General features: G+C 42.4%; 1 pseudogene; it reads right to left on the bottom strand.

Moving 5' to 3' along the window:
- Positions 1–335: 335 nt before the first annotated feature.
- LOC127211563 (arylacetamide deacetylase-like 4) lies at positions 336–10,800 on the bottom strand (annotated as a pseudogene).
- Between the last annotated feature and the right edge of the window lie 1,053 nt (positions 10,801–11,853).

The raw sequence follows: 11,853 nt of genomic DNA, 5'->3' as shown, positions 1-11,853 counted from the left end.
CCATATCCTTATGTATATGAGTTAACCAGTGATAGTGTGACCAGGGGAGGGCATCCATTGTACACAAAATCTTGGTGAAGGCGTTCAGATGATTTGAACAAATTTTCTTCCACTTTGAAATTTATTTCAAATGAATGAGGCAGTAAAAAATGTCACTAGTTGAAATACTGGATGTCGTTGGTTCTAGAAAGACTAACAACTCTTGCTTCCACCTAGCCTTTCCTTCTTGGAGCAGGCATGGATTCAGCGTCTCTTTAACAAATAAAACTAAACCAGGAAAAAGGCACAAAGCAGACAGCTCTCACATTGCTCCACACTCAAGCACAAGGTGACTGTCATATGTCACTTATGTAACTAACTATGGCATTTACAATTTTTATGGAGCTGGGGAAAGAGAAAGGATGCTTATCGAACAACACTGTGCATCCATGAAAGCCATCTTCCACATGGTACCAGGTCACAGGGACCCCCTGGTCCTCCAAGCGCTTCTTGTAGAGCAAGGCATGATCGCGGAGGGGGTCATACTCACAGCTCACCAGGAACGCCTTTGGAAGCTGAGCAATGATCTTGTCATCTACTAGCAGAGGTGAAATTTCTGGATCAAAAATACTTTTTGTTTCTAGATAGGCAGCCTCATTGAAAGGTCCTGGAAACTCAGGCAGGAGGCTTTTGCTCTTGAACCTTCTGGGAATATTATCAGAGCTGAGCCATTTCTTGTACTTCTTCCAGGTGTCTGGGGGCATACAAGTACCATTCATCAATGCATCTCCCCAGGATGAGTCAATGTCCATGTATTTACACACACCCATCATGAGTATGTCTTTGGTGAGGAATGGGACATTTTGGTATTGCTGATGTGATGGCAAACGGAAATGGATGACCTGCAGAGCTGGAGTAATAAGCACCTGAGCACAGATCTGGGGAAGACTTGGGAGGCTGAGCAAGGCCTAGGTGACAATGGCCACAGGAATACCTCCAACACTTTCTCCTAAGGCTACAACTCGGGAGGGGTCTACCCCGTAGGTTGTTAGGCCCTTCATGAAGTGAATGGAGGCATTCAGGCAGTCCTTAGAAAAAGAAGGGTGATGGTGGTCAGGCAGCTTTCAGTACCTAAGAAAAAACAAACAAATCCATGTTCGTCATTGGCAGCCCTTGGAACCACATCCTCTATTCTCTCTATTCTTGTAGGGGGGAAAGAACCTGTTTAAATCCTGAAAATGACCCTAGTAAGTAAAGATGGCTATCTTAATTTTTCCTATGTAAAACCTGAGTAACCTACCAGAATCAAAGGAGCCAGGGTTCTCTATTTTAACCTGATTTATGCTTCTCACAGATGTCTGAACACCACAAAGAATGAGGAAGCCTTAGAAATCAGGACAACCAGCAAAGATCCAGAGATGTCAATTGGAACTCAGATGGATCTACTGAGACACGTTAAGTGTTTCAGCTCTCCCTGGTGTTGCAAACATACATTGAGCACTACCAAAATCATTGTTCTTAAATTTTTATATCAATGATATTAATAATATTTGATTAATAATACACATTAATAAAAAATAAAATAAAGTTTTAATGTAACAGTACCTTCTACTGTTTATATTCTTAGAGATAAATGAAAATATTAGGGATATGGCAATTGGACTCCCTAAATGAAATTTCTAAGACTCTTCTTCACTGCACTGAGTGATTTGAGAAAATGACTATTACTCACGCAGTCATCTGGACTATACTTACACCAGCACTGGTCACTTTGAAGAACACACATACCTTGAGAAAAATACAAACTACACAATAACCACAGACACTTGGTGATAAGACACACTAATGCTTTCATTTGCAGCCCACCTACTATTTCAAACAATTTTAACCAGACTTTCCCTGTCACCCTCCCACCAATACCCTGGTGACATAGAAGAGTTAATGTTAAACTGGCAATAGGAGGGAGAGTGACAAAATTCTCATGAATGTAATAATAGAGTTACAGGAACAAAGGACTAGTGGCAGTGGTGAAAGCAGAAGCAGACTACCAGTAAGGTCAGAGGCAAGAGAACACTATGTAGTGACACCAATGATACTGGGGCACAAAAGCATTGGGCACCCTGGCAGTGGAAATTACTGGCCCTTAGAAGAAGCTAGAATTCTTAACAACATGGAAACTACAAAGTGACCTTGAAGCATCAGAAGTAAAGCATCAAGAGGTTGCAGCAGAGATAAGAAGTGAAGACACATTGGCAACAATTGCAGCAGGAGACAACAGCAGGCAATAAAGGAGACAGGCAGCAGTAGCCACAACATGGGAAACGAAAACACCAGAGGCAGTAACTGCCTCCCTAAGGGCCAAGGGCTTTGCACACCTTTCCCTGGGAACTAGAACATAGGCATTGTAAAGGTCGGGAAAGCAGTGACTTCACAGATGCACAAAGGAGTGGTAACACTCAGCATCATTGGGTTAAAAGTCCCATTATCAGAAGCAAGAATTAGGACAGTGACTCCAGAGGTGGCACCTGTTGTGGCTCCTAGTTCTCTGATGCCACCATTTATTTCAGAGGCCAAGGGCTATGAAGCCATAAAGTAACAGCAGGAAGAACTCATCACCTGTGTCAAATTTCCACCCTGATGGAAGGAAAGGGCCCCAGGGATATGATTGATAGCACCACTGTATACAAATAGGAGCACCGAGACTTCATTTAGGTCCAAGGGATATTGCTTCCATTAGGGAAAGAGCAAGAGGTGAAAAGATAAGGAGAAAAGGGGAAGTGAGGGAGGGACAGGAAGGGGTCCAGGAGGAGGGGCTAAGGGTGGAGGGAGGGGTCTGTAAGGGGAAGGCTGAGGATATATGGCTGCTAGTTTCAGCAGCTTAGCTCACAGCAGCCCTCTGACAGCCCCAATCTGCTTCCCTAGATAAGCATCTCCACATGCTTTTCTAGTGCAGCTTCTCTGGCCCTTAAGTAAGCACTCTGTAAGTATCTGGATTGCTGCACTGAGGAATTAGCTTCACGATTTCAGATCAGGTGCTTGCACATGTCTCTGCAGTTCCACTCAGTGGATCTCAGAGATGTAGATAGGAAGTTCAGACACTATGGGAAGTTTAGGTGGAAGGAGGTCTCTGGAGTCTGGGAAGATGTGACCCTCCCTATGCTCCCAGAGAGATACTGAGAGGCTAAGTGATTTGCTCTGGTTACTCAACTTCAGTGTATGTCCGTTCTGAGTGATACCAAAGGATGAGATGACCACTGAAGTGGTAGCGATTGAAGAATCAGAGCCTAGCAGGGCAGTTTTCAATTTCCCTCACTTAGTTCTTTACACTGTCCTATGGACTCAGCTCTCAAACTATGATGAACAGCCAGCTGTGCCTTCTTCCCTTTCAAGGACCTCTTTATTTTCAAATGACCAGACTTGGGTCTTAAGTCATGCTCAACATTCATTGAAAGTGGTATGTACTTTGTGGGTCCAGAAGTATTTTATAGTTACATTGAACACAAAAACCATCAGTCAGCAATACTCATGACTTCAGTTGACCTTGACTATTAGCCAACTCTGATTACACCACCTTCCCCAAAGTCAACATTCCTCCACTTATAAAGACACATTTTGAGTTCAACATCTTTCAACTCATGTTTTCTTGCCTATTTCCAATGCCTGTTGGTCTGTACATGTGTTAGAGAGTGTTCGTTTAGCTTTAATAAATTTAACTTAATGAACATGGCATCAAGGGTCACTTCTGATTTTAAACTACATGAGTTCCTTCACACCGTGGATGTGCCTTTCCTAGTTCTCTACTGTGTGACTCCATAAGTACACTGTAGTATTGTATTCCTTCTGTCACCGTTTACCAATGTACTTCCAAGGAATATTTCTAGACTTTTACTATTTTGAAATTGCTGTGGCCATGTCCATGGGAGCATGCTCCAGAGAGGATCTGAAATCAGATCCCTTTCTGGGGCCTAGAAACACCCAAATCTGTACTCCAAAATGCACCAGCAAGCAGATAAAGCACCAACAGTCTCAGGCCACTCACCCCACTGACAGCACCACAGAAACTGTCTGCTGGGCCAGGAAGCTGCACAGGTTGTGGTAAAGGTCTGCAAGAAGAACTCAGGGTGTTAATCAGTGTGACAAGAATCCAGCAGTTTCTGCTCCAGTCCTAGAAATACCAGCTGTTGTGGTGGACATGGTAACAACATACTCTCTGTGTTCCTGTTCTTGATTCTTCTCAGGTGACTTTCACCAGATCTGCCTAGGCAAGTCCAGACATCATCCCTAAGTCCCTGAATATCAAGATTTTGTTAGAATGTGTGCCTAACTTTCTACAGCATTGAATTTTATGTAATGTAGATAAACTAGTGACCCACAATGATTGAAGATCTGAAACGGACATTGTGAGGGCTTCGTGTGTTTCCCTTGGAGTATTAATATGCTCATTGATTTGCATCCATGAGAAGATAAAGGATATCCTAGTAGACAAGTACATCAAGATTCAAACACAGCTCCTGTTGGTCCAATTTGGGACCTTCTTAGAGAGACTCTGTGATTAGAAACACTGAATCACCTCTATTCCACCCCTGTGTTACAGCTGAAAGCACATCGTCATCTGTGTTCTTCTTTGTGGGCTAGTCTCCTTTGACATGCAGATCCTTACATTTTTTCTTGTCTTCTGGTGTGTCAGTTATTACTGGAGAGGATCTGGGGCTGAACAGATGTTAAGTAAATATCTATTGAGCCATTCCTGCTTAAGACTTGGAAATAGATTAAAGGATGGCAGCTTGGGAAAGAGGGCCTCAAGGGCTGATGACAACATAGAGTGAACAAGAGCAGTGAAAAGATGGATAAGGGTGGGTAACACAGACAAGTTACACTTAGATTTAACTTCTGAACAATATAAGGCATCCTGGTGACATCTTCAGAACTGCTATGGCTACTTCAATCACCAGAAGTAAATAACCCTTATTCTAGAAGCAATAAGTATGGAAGAACAGGTGAGCATCATAGGATTCCAGTAGTGTTGAGAAGTTCAGAGGCTACAGCACAGCAAAAGAAAGGGAAGACACAAGTGTCCAGGTGGAAGATGTGTACAAGCTCTCAACGGAAACTAAAGTGCAGCAGTGACAATTACCAGGTCCTTCTTGTGGGTAGATATGATGAAACTGATGGATGATAATAAATTTAGCAAAGAAACAAATTTTGGGCACAGAGATGATGTAGTGATCAAGAATGGAAGGTTTTTAGCACAGTTCTCCAGTTGAGCTGTGGGAAGCACATGGACTTGGGACAGATGGGAATAGCCAGTGCTGTGAGTGAGAGGGAAAGGGAGATGTCACACCTAGTGCTAGGAGAGCTCCAGTGGATGTTACTGCCCAAACATGGGCTAAGAATAATGTATTATACAGGGAATATGAAGATTTCAACTCCATTGAATCACATGATTTCCAAGCCCTCAATGCATTTTCCCTAAAAATTTCAACTTCTACTTGCTTTGACTCTGTCTCAAGAGATCTTCATAGACTCCACCTGTCATGAGGACTTTCCACTCCCATCCAGCCCAGAATCTACTTACCTAGGCTATCACATATGGTTCCCCCTCCATGGTAGAAAATAATGCCTCTCCGGAGTTTCGAGGAAACCGCCTTGGGCTGTTTGTCCCAAATTTCATAATTTGGTCACCACCAAATTATGGTTCTTCTTTAGGACCATTACATCATGCATAAACTGGATGAACCTGACCATGGAGCAAATTCTCAGTTTCTCTAATATATTTCCCTGTAGGAGATAAAAGAAAAAGAATACCATGATGGTAAAAAGGAGAAGGAAGGGAAGGAAGATGGGGAGGAGAAAAAGAAAAGGAGGAAGAAGAGGAAGAAGAGAAGAAAATGAAGAAGATGAAGAAGAAGAGAAGAGTGAGGCATAGGAGAATGTGTACAGTAAACCCATAGATGCTGCAGCCACTGCAGCATAGCTAAATTGAGTTGACCATTTCTCTCCTCACTCCTGCATACACAATGGACTCATGTGGCTACAACTGGATGGGGATTATGCTTAGGGAGAAGGTGAGTTTTCAGTTTCAACCAAAACATCAAGATTACATAATGATGTGGTTGTGACTTGCCTACTTGTCTCAACCAAAGTTCGTATTGACATTTTATTTTCGTTGTGTTCAGATGGCCTTTTCACAGGGCAGACATCTAGATATATGGCTTAGGGTGGAAGACCCAAACATAACCTCACATGGTCACAGCCACCTGAGTTTCAACAGAGGTGACGAAGGGGAGAAAAAAGAGTCTCTTCAACAATGGCTCGGGGAAAGCTGGATAGTCCTATGTTGATGATTGATCCTAGATCCCTTTTTTATTCTGTATTTAAAAAGTCTAAATGGATCAAAGATTGTACTATAGGACCTGAAACTCTAAAAATATTAAAAGAAACAGTGGATGAAATACTTTAAGATATAGGCATAGGTTAAGAATTCTTGCACAAGCCTTCAGATTCTCTGGGAATGAGGCCAACTATTGACAACTGGAATTAGAAGAATTCCCTATACAAAGAAACAGTTTTAATTGAATGAAGTCTCAAACTATAGAATGGAAAACAATCTTTCCTAGTGATGCCTCTAATGGAGGATTAAACTTCTAGAAGGAGAGGGCTTAACGATACAGAGGGAGACAGAGAGACAGAGAGGGGTATCCAAATATATATGATTATATATTTAATATAACATAAGGGAATATATCAAAATTTTAAAAGATGTCAAACCACTCAACCAGTAAGTAGGTTGATAAAATGAATAGATTACAAAAGATAAACTACAATTGTTCAAAAGACATATTATCCTGTTTTTATTTCTGTGATAAGCCACTGGACCACAAGTAAATTGGGAGAGAAAATAGTTTACTTGATTTACAAGTAATAATTCATCATCAAGGGAAACCAAAGCAGAAACTCAAGGCAGGAACATGGAGGCAGGTATTAAAGCAGCGACTGTGTAAGAGAACTGCTTAATGGCTTACTAACCCCCTTTACTTCTTCAGCCACTTACTCAGGGATGGTCCCACCATGTGGTTTAGGCCTTCCAGATTTTTAAAAATATTTTTGGTATTGGATCACCAGTGGAGATTACATAATTATAATCTCAAAAATAAAAGAAGTAATTTTATTTTAAAATATACATCTCATAAGTGGTGATTATGTGAGAGCCACATGTGTAGATAGAGGCTATGATGGATGGAATAAGATAGCTGGCACTGGAGGAGGTGAGTTCTTGGTTGGGAAACTAGAAAAAGCTATTGTCCCAGTCAAAGCAAACATTAGCTAAAGATTGAAGCAACCACAAGCTAACTGAAAAACACTGGACACTGTCATCCATCTTGGAGGTTCAACCTCCATGATTGCAGATGGGAAAGTGATTATCTATGGAAGTGATGCAAGGATGAGGTCAAGGATTAGGTGATTAAGTGTAACTACTGACAGAGAAGGTCTCACTGATGAGTCCCAGCAGGACCATCCTCAAGTCTTGGTTAAATGGGTTTGTTTTAGTTCAGAGTCCAGTGGGGTACCCCATGATTCTGGGAAAGATCTCCACAAAAAAAGAACCTTAAATGATGATTTTTCCTCTTTGAACTTTAAGAGAGATAGTTTAGCCTGCAAGGTGTAGGTTACCTGCCTCCCACCAAGACTGCAAGGCCTCTATTGATCCAGCCTAGGCCTTTGACAGTTCAACTCTCAACCCCCTCAAATTTCAAGACACCCCTTGATGGCAGAAGTTGGCTTGATCACTGGCCCCATCAGGAGCAGATTGACTGCACCATCGTCCATACTGCCTCCCATCTTTCCATGGAAGCCTTTTGTACCTACACAAGGGTACATGGCCCCAAGCTATCATCCTTTGTAATGATAGCTACGTGTTCCTTTAAAAATCCTTCCTTATACTTGCCATATTTACTTAGGAATTTCTTCAGATTTCATTGTCAAAATATAATCAGCCATGCCACCCAGTGAGATGTCTTTGATGGTAAAAATCATATCCTATTCCTCTCTTGGCCTCTACCCCTAGAATAACAAATATTTGTTTGAGAATATTGAACAGCATGTGATGCTAAACTAAGACCCACATTGTTTTTTTTTAAATGTTCACAACACATTTATTTGTAATAACCGGAAACTGGAAACAACCTAGATGTTCCTCAAATGAAGAATGGATAGAAAAATGTGATACATTTACACAATGGAATACTACTCAGCTACTAAAAACAAGGAAATCATCAAATTTGCAGGAAAAAACAGATGGAACTAGAAAATATCATCCTGAGTGAGGCAACCCAAAGCTCAAAATACATGCATGGTATGGACTCTCCTATAAGTGGGTATTAGCCGTAAAGTACAGGGTAAACATGCTACAATCCACAGACCCAAAGACACTACGTTACAATGAGGGCTCAAGGGAGAATGCTTGAATATCACCCAATAGGAAATAAAATAGGGATTAGAGGTGGATGAAAGAAAGAACTGGGGTCAGAGAGCAGGTATGGGAATTAGGAGTAGGGAGAACAGCAGAGAGAGAGCAAGATGAGAAAACAGAAATTGGAGGTAGAAATTGCTATAAACCTGAGATATGGGAGGTCCCAGGAAGTCACTCGGGTCCATCCTAGCTGAGACCCTGGCAGTGGGGTATATGGAGCCTGAAGTGGCTATATCCTGTAGCCAGATAGGACTTGCAGTAGAGGGATAAAGATACCAACCCACCCACAAAACCTTTGACTCAAAATTTGTCCTGCCTACAAGATGTGCATGAACAAAGATCGAGCAAATAGCCAACCAAAGACTGGCCCTAATTGAGACACATCCCATGGGATAGAACCAGTCCCTGATGCTGTTAATATTACTCTGCTATGCTTTTAGACAGGAACCTAGCATAACCCCTAGGAGAGGCTTCACACAGCAGCTGATAGAAACAGATGCAGGAGACACACAATGAAACTTTAGACAGAACTCAGGGAGTCCTATGAAAGGGTTGGGGGAAATATTAAGGAAGCCAAAGAGATCAAGGCTGCCAAAAGAAGGCCTATGGAAGGACCCACATTCTGAAAAAGCCAATAGATAATTCATAGAGTTACACTGTTTTGTGGCCTGGATTTTTCAGAGCTTCACACTTTCCAGAACTCTGGGCTAAGAATGATGCTGTTAAAAATTAAAGTGTAGGCTGTAAAGAACATGGTGTTTCTGGGGAACACGGTTATCTGAGAACCTCATTGACATGCTAGAGCTCTAAACTCTTGTAATTCTTACAGTCCATGGACTTGAAACAGCTTGACCTCAAAGAAAGCACTAGCTGAAAAAAATAATAAATGAGGGGTTGAGGCCAGAAGCTTTCAATGATTATATTGAACAAGGCTTCTTTATTCCACTAGGTGTGGTCCATTGGGGAGAAAAATATCAACAGGTAACTTTTTGAAGTCATATACCAAATCCTATGATTCCTTACCAAATGTCATAGAATATGTCTACCAACCACACTAGACACAGGATGTTATCTGACCTGAAGATGAAGACACTACCACGCTCAGAGATTAAGCAAAGGTCTCTTGCAGCCAATGAGGACAGAACAGAAACACCTAGCAAACAGCTTGGATGCAGCTGCTTCTCACCCCTCTCACCTCCACCTCCTCTTTTGCAGCTGCCCTCTGAGTTAATCACGTATGAAGTGTCTGGCCACTACATGTCTTTAACCAAGGTCAGGACATTACATTATTCAAACCACTTACTTCCCACACAAGGCCAAACTTTCTTTCCAAACCTACTGTACCTGTGGACAGGCCCTGGTACATATCCCCAAACAGCAATGAGGCAGCCATGCCAAAAGGCATCATAACACAGATACTGTGATCAGCAAAGGCTCCTGCTGAGAAATAGTCTGTGACTTCACGGTATTCACAAGTATGCAGCAAACAAACAAACAAACAAACAAAAAAAACTCTAGAAGCAAGTCAGTGGAAGGAAGTTGGGAGGAGGCTGATGATGAAGGAGGTGCCAGAAGTGGACCACCGGTTTACCATCCATAGAAACTGGGTGTGAAACAATGTTTCAGTCCTCAGAAAGAGTCTTGTGGATGAGTACTGATGCCTGCCTCCAGTCCCAGCCCTCAAGATATGGTACACAAAAGATGAAAAAGAAAGAATATCTGGGGGTAGCTAAGTGTATAGAGTGCTGTCTTTGCATGCAAGCCCTGGTTTGATCCTTAGGGCCATGTAATCAGAGCATGTAAACAGTGCACCTTTGATTCCAGCACTTGGAATGTAGCAGTGGAACAATCAGGGTCCTCAGATCATCTTTGGTTACTGAGTGAATTGATGGCTACCATGAGCTTCTTGAGATGGTTTCTAAGAAAACAAAGAGTAAGAACAAAAATGGAGGGCTGGAAGGGAGGTGTGAGGAAAGAAAGAGAAAGGGAAGGAGGGAGAGATAGCAACGAACACAATGTTTCCATATTTCTAAGATACAACAGTGTAATTACCTCAGTCCTAGAGGGAAATCTAGAGAGGAGAGAATGAAAGAAGGCAAACTTCAGAGATGAACACTGAAACCCACAATGTCCCCCCAAGAGCAACTTACCAGAGCAAACATGTACAGTACCATACAATGCAGAAATATGAGCTTGATGGGATGCTGCAATCCAGAGGGGATTTTCACATTGAGAAAGTGCTGAATGACAGCCCAGATGAAGATGCCCAGGTGAAATGTAGACAGGCTCACTAGCAACAGCATCCATGGGACAGCCATGGCCCTGAGGCACTGAGAAGCTGCTGTCCTAAAGATACTGCCCCAGTTTTATGGCCTACCACCTCTACTACTGCCTTTAAGACTCTACTGGGTGCAGTGGTCTGATGTCATCTCTGAGATGTCTACACAAATCACGATGAGCCAGAGGAACCAGCTCCCCGAGGCACAAAGGTACTAGGGAAGCTGGCCTGGGTGGCCAAGATAGTTTGAAAGACTGGGTTCCAAAGATTAACTGGTGTGAGCTTTCACTGTATCCATCTGCTGGGCCACAGAGGGAGAGAATAGACCCCTCTTATGTGACAAAAGACGCCTCTTGCATCACCTTTCACTGAGTAACAAGAAACAAACCCATTCTGCACTGGTTTGTTTATGAAATAGAGTCATCCAATTTCTAAATATTTGCTTAACTGCCATCAGATCCCAGCCTTTCCTCATTTCTGACTATTTGACCTTGGAAAGACTCTCTTCTTTCTGAATGCATAATGTGAAAGAGCCAAGAAATGGGTGAATTGTTTCAGGCCAACCCCACGTGTAGCTGTGGGTCCCAAGGATGCAGACACTTTAGCAGCACTAGAGGATGCTATGGATAGAAGTTTGTACAGGTTACATATTCCAAGTCCAGGAAAATTTTTCCAGGAAAATTACATAGAATAGCATTTCCCTGTGTTTGTTTAACATAACAGGGCTGACACAGTGGGTTAAAGCACTTGCCATCAAGCAAAATGAACTGAGTTCAATCCATAAGATCTATATGATGGGGAAAGAAAATGCTACGACCACATGTTGCCTTTTCCCCTCCAGGTTGTTCTATCTCCTCCACCCTTCTACAAGGCTCCCTATACTCTGCCCCATGTTTGGTTGTGATCCTGTGCTGGGAAGAGCTTCTCAGAAGACAGCCATGCTAGGCTCCCATATGCAAATACAATAGAGCACTGTCAATAGTGTGAGGGGTTGGCTCTCTCCCATGGAGTGGGTGTCAGGATGGGTCAGACATCAGTTGCACATTCCCTTAATCTCTGCTCTGTCTTAACCCCTGCATCTCCTGAAGGCAGGGTAAAGTCTGGATGGAAAGTTTTGTGGGTGGTT

This window comes from Acomys russatus, chromosome 29 (assembly GCF_903995435.1).
Source record: "Acomys russatus chromosome 29, mAcoRus1.1, whole genome shotgun sequence".
Classification (NCBI taxonomy): domain Eukaryota; kingdom Metazoa; phylum Chordata; class Mammalia; order Rodentia; family Muridae; genus Acomys; species Acomys russatus.
This window is presented reverse-complemented; position numbering and strand designations above follow the sequence as displayed.